Source organism: Microtus ochrogaster, chromosome 1 (assembly GCF_000317375.1).
Source record: "Microtus ochrogaster isolate Prairie Vole_2 chromosome 1, MicOch1.0, whole genome shotgun sequence".
Taxonomy (NCBI): Eukaryota; Metazoa; Chordata; class Mammalia; order Rodentia; family Cricetidae; genus Microtus; species Microtus ochrogaster.
This window is the reverse complement of record NC_022009.1, coordinates 30,760,938-30,766,780: the sequence shown is the minus strand read 5'-3', so window position 1 is coordinate 30,766,780 and position 5,843 is coordinate 30,760,938. Positions and strand designations below refer to the sequence as shown.

Here is a 5,843-nt window from a genome sequence, read left to right as displayed (position 1 = left end):
CCAGAACACAAGTACCTGAGTAGGAGGCTGGCCATTGCCGTGTTTTAACCATCACAGTACCATTAGTTGATTGTTCTCTCACCTAACAATAGTACTGATAAATTAAAAAAAAAAACTGCAGAAATTCTTTAAAAATGCACTTCTAGCCCTTGGCAGAGAGGCAGGGAGATCACTAAATATCGGAGAAAAAAGAGTTTGGTATACATAGTGAGTTCCAAAATAGCCAGGGATACATAAAGAAGGACTGTCTTGAAAACTCCAAAACAAACTAACGAAGAAAAATTAGCACTTTCAAGATAACTCTTCTATGATTAATTCAATGTAACTTTTCTACTGTGTTTATGTACAGCATATTGGGCATGCATGCACACATGCAAACACACAGACATGCACAAACACATACACAAGCAAACACACATTTAGCACAATAGTCATTAAAATACAAAGACAGAAACATTCTCTTAGCATTTCTTTGCCTAGAGATGTAAAATAAAGAAATAAGAGTACTTCTTACATTCAAAGAATTATTTTATCTCTTTATCTTTAAGATCAAATTGTCAGCAATGTGATCTGAAGCTCTTGAGTCATGTATGTGTGTGTGATAAATGTTAGTGACAGTAAAAAGATGTCCTGATCCTGAACAAATACCCGTCTACTTTTTGTTTTATGAAGCATTTCTCCAAAACATAAAGATTATTGCTTGCTTTCTACTATATTTATGGGAAATTCATACAGTGCTGGCTGCTAAATTGTAAAAATCTGAAAACATAAAATAAAACTTTTCAGGACACAAGCACACAGAATTAAACTTGCTATACTAGTAAGTACTGCTGTGTATTGTCCTAATAGAAAATCAATACAGCATGTGCATCATAGAATTTTCCTCACACTACATATAGCCAATGTGAATGTATGAACATTCCCGGAGCAGACAAAACAGAACTTGAGTCCTAAAGTTTATAGGCACAAGTCTAAGCAGTTGTCCTTTGCAACTCATAAAAATATATCTTAACTGATAAAATACAAGAAAATAGCTTTTTCCTCATAAAAACACTCTGCACTTTTTTCCCTTTTGAATATTTTTATTTGGGGGGGATCAGAGATTACAATATGATTTCTGCTTGTCCTTTCCTTAAGATCTACAAATTCTGTTTGTGCAGAAGTCCAACACCTATCTCCTTCTCCCACCAAAAGGGAACAGTCTTCTTCAAAGAGTGAGGGCAGGGCACCGGGCAGTTTCCTGCAAGAGTAGGTAACTTCCACCAGACAGAGGCAGAGGGCATAAGGACTAATGATGGTCCTGCTTACTCAAAAATGAAAACCCAAATGATGGCAGACGCTGAAAGCTGGGGACTTTCCTGAGTTATCGCCACTTCCTGTTTGGCATTCTGGGCAAAATCCTACAGCATACAATCAGTACAGGACAACGGCAGACCGAATACAGAGGATGGGAGAAGCCAAGGACAGTGCTGCCATGGCAGTCCTCAAAGTTCCTTGGCTTCTGCACAGCAGCTTCTGTGTCCTGGAATGCCTTCATGATTAGGTCATGTGGAAGGCTGCTACTATAAGCTCTGACAATAAGAAGCCATTTGGGTCACTGTGGGTGACTCCAGAGTAGACACTGCAGAGCACAGCCAGGGTCCCCCCCCCCCAAAAAAAAAAAAAAAACCTGTGGCTAAAATGGCAAGAACCTACGATGCTCGAGCAGGCTCTAGGAGTGGAATCCAAGTCTTGCAAGCTGTCTTGGACATCAGCGCTGTCTTTGCTGTCACTGCCACTGTCATCTCCGGCCAGGCTTGCTGACAGGCCTCTTCAGAACCAGGAAGTGTGTTGCCCTTATTCTCCTTGGAACCCAGAACCATGTATCTGCCTTTCTTCAGCACCAGCTGCTGTGTCAGCTCCTCTGTCATCTGGGAGAGATCTCATTTCATGGCGTATGCATCTTCTCCATCGCATAGTACTTGGGCTCCTCCTCACTAACCTGGAAGTTCAGGGTGTTAGAATAAAGGTGTAGGGCCGCCCTGCTGCTCTTCCTCACGTGCAGGGATACATTCTTGGCGCTGAAGTTCTCGATCATGGCCCGTGAGGGCTGGTCCACCAGCTTCTGGGCTAGGCCGAGGCACCGGTGGGAACGCTTTACAGCCAGTGAAGTAATGATGTGTCCATCTTGGCCAGGACATAGCCCAAGATCTTGCCATCCTCATCCTCAGCAATGTAGGAGAGCTGGGGCCAAGAGAGGCCTGGGTAGAAGTATTACTTCATCTGGTAGTTCTCGGGCAGGCACAGCAGCCATTGTGCAGATTCGGGACCATGTATGACATCTTGAGCAGGCCTGTGCGGCCAGAAGCCGCGAGCTGCCTTGTGAGAGCCCACGTGGCCCGACCGCCTGCGACTCCTTGCAGCACCAGTGCCTCCAATGCCACAGAACTCTGCACTTTTCACTAAGGCAAGAGGACCTGGTATGATGCTGACAATCGGGATGACCCTTATTTCCTCTGTCCATCCGACCACAGAAACTACAATCAAAAAGTGTCCGTTAATTGCATGTGACTTCGTGTTTCATAGTTTTTAAATTTATCCTGATTTTCAAAACACAGTTCTTGGCAATGTAATCAAAATCATTTTTAGGAGCTCACCAAGGGAAAATTAGAAACACATATAGAAAATATGTATCCTAATTATATTATAAAGCAAAATTTTAATTGACAGAATTACATAACATTCCCCAACCATGTCCTTTTTCGAGCTCCTCCCAGGAAACATACCTCCAACCCTTTCCATGATCCCTTCACTCTCAAACTGGCATATGTATGTATGTGTGTATGTATGTATGTGTGTACATATGCATGTGTATGTATGTATGTGTGTATGTATATAAATACAATCTACTGGATTTGTTTTATTGTTTATGTTGTTCTATTGCTTATGTGTACGTGGTTGTTTCACAGTTGACAACTCTTCACTGGTCAATTAGTCAGGGGCCTCATTCTTACAAGAGGCTGATGACTCTTATTTCAGCATCATTAGTTTCCTGTAGTTCTCTTCCTTGGGGTGGGATACTGAGAAATCATTCCACTGCCATGTCTGTTGCTATCACATTTTTTTCTCTTCTTGTTTATGAAGCCATTTCTAGGAGAGACTGTTTCATCACTAATTTTCTTGTCTTCTGGCACTTAAATCTTGTAGCTCCTCTTCTTAGGTGTTCGATGAGTCACATGCAGGAACTGTAATGTAGAATCAACTGATAATTGGTTCCACACAATTCATTGTTTTCTATATTGTGTCTAGTTGTGGTTTTCTGTAATGCTCTCCATTTGCTGGCCTGGTACTGAACACCAATCTCTTCTAGAGTAGGTTCATGGACAACATAAAAATTTCTACCACTGTTTTTCTGGACCAGCACAGGTCCTTACTGCATTTTGTATCTGAGCTTAAGACCCACTAATACGGATAGCTATCATCCTCACCAAAAAGAAGTCTCTATTTACAGAAGATTGAGACATTCCCATTTCTTAAATTGTTTCAGTTTTCAATGTACATGGTGAGATTTTTTTTCTGTTTTATTATTTATTTAAAAAATTACTTTTCATTTTACATACCAACCCTAGTTTCTCCTACCTCCCCTGCTCCTGACACTCCCCCATCTCCCTCTCTTCCCATTCTCCATCCACTCCTTGGAGGAGGTAAGACTTTCCTTCGGGAGTCAACAAGGCCTGACAACTTGAGGCATGACCAGCCCCACATATCAAGGCTGATCAAGCTATCCTCCCATAGGGAATGGGCTCAAAAAAGCCAGTTCATGCACCTGGGATAAGTTCTGGTACCATTGTCATCCACTAGCAACAGATCAAACAACATAATTGTCACCCATATTCAGAGAGTCTAGTCTGAGCCTAAGTATGTTCCCCAGCTGTCAGTCCATCGTCCATGAGTTCTAATTTCCATCATAGACACTACATGCATTAACTGATGGAAGCAGATGTAGTGATCCATACCCGAGCAATGGGATGAGCTCCTGGAGTTCAGTTGGAGAGATGGAAGAGGGATCTTGTGAACAATGAGGGTCAAGAACATAATGGGGAAATGTAGGACAATTAATAAAACCCACAAATAGATATTGGTGTTCAACCTGAAGGGCATGAAAGCAAAACACTGGCTTTTACCTCTACCTCAGTCTGAAATGGCGATCCTGCCTCCAGAAATTCTCAGAATGAGAGAGACTAAGATTTGTGTCATCCAGTCTTATATTCCTCTCTAGTGCTGGGATTAAAGGAATGTATTACTACCACCCCGTTTCTATGGCAAACGGGTGTGCCTACTGGGATTAAAAGTGTGTCCCCACTACCTGGTAAGTAAGACTGACCAGCACAGCTGTTTTACTCTTTGATCTGCAGGTAAGTTTTATCTGTCAAAATACAAATGAATTATTACTACAGGGGAAAAACAGGTGAGATATTTTAAACATTTTTTGGGGGGGGAATGTATTAAATGTTCTTGATGAACTAACATCAAATAAAATTTGTCAGGTTGAAACTTAAGACATATGTAATGTTTTGCATAAACCACATTATTTAAGAATCAACCTTTACTTTCAGAAAAATAGAAGTGTAGGCACTATACAGAAATGATATTGAGAAGCAGTGGGTTATATTGCAGCAAGTAAAATTTTTATTAAACAAATATAATTAGTATCAGTATTTACTAATAAAAGAAATATCATTTTTCTTGTCTATAGGATGTGTATAAGTTACACGCAATTACTTTCTGTTGAGGGATAGAGCTTGAGTTATAGAAGAATCATTAGAATTCCATATATGCGTTATACTCTGAATATGTTTCCTAAAACTTCTCTTTTGAAAATTTAAACTCTAGTGTGGTAGTATATGTGAGTGGGCTCTTTGGTAAGGTATAAAAGTTCTTCTCCTCATGAAGATTTTTCTTTGAGGAATTGATTCATCATCAAAAAAATAAAAATAGAGTTCTGTAAAACACCAAGTTCTACCCATCTGCTATATGAAGTTGCTGTTTCCCTTTCCTGTAATGACCATAACATCAAGGACCTGGAAAACAGGATCACACAGATACCTGACAGTTCTAGAACTTGGGTATCAGATTTTTCTGTCTGTGGAAATGGGAGAAAAACATTTCTGTTCTTTATGTATTACTCAGCTTCAGATAACTTTTTATAACAGAAAAATCACTAAGACTGAATGGTGATAGTTGTTTTGTGACGATTTAATTATTTCACATCGGAGTTCACTGTAAAGCAGAATAATGTCCACACAAAGACTTGAAGGCTAATCTCTGTAGTCTACAAAGAAAAATAAAGCATGGTGATATGAATATATTAAAGATGCTGAAATGTAAAAATTATACTATACAATCCTGCTGAAAGCAATGTAATAACAAACATTCTTTTAAGAAAGTAAGAAATGCATTAACATAGAACTACACATGGTTCCTAAGGATAAGTATAGAAGAATCATTTGGTTGAGGAATCAGGATACTTCTAAAAGGCTCTAAAAGGAAGAGAGATTTTCAGTTAGAGCCTTGGAAAAGAAGACAAAACCTAATTTTTTTTCTTCAAGTACTGTTTCAGAGTTCGAGATTCAAGAAATAAAGATAATACATAATATAGTTTTAAGCCACAAATTTGTGGTAGTCAGTTGCAGAACCAGTGGGAAGCTGACATGCATGCAGTGTTTCTTAGACCCTGTTCAAACTAGGATATTATAACAATGCTTGCTATTAAGTCCCTAGAAAGTTAATTATTATCATATATTTAACACAGAGAACTCAACACTGAATAATTTCGTGTTTTCCAGTGACTGAAAATAAATCTC

General features: G+C 39.4%; 1 pseudogene; it reads right to left on the bottom strand.

The window, feature by feature from the left end:
• Positions 1 to 1,304: 1,304 nt before the first annotated feature.
• LOC101990563 lies at positions 1,305 to 2,781 on the bottom strand (annotated as a pseudogene).
• Between the last annotated feature and the right edge of the window lie 3,062 nt (positions 2,782 to 5,843).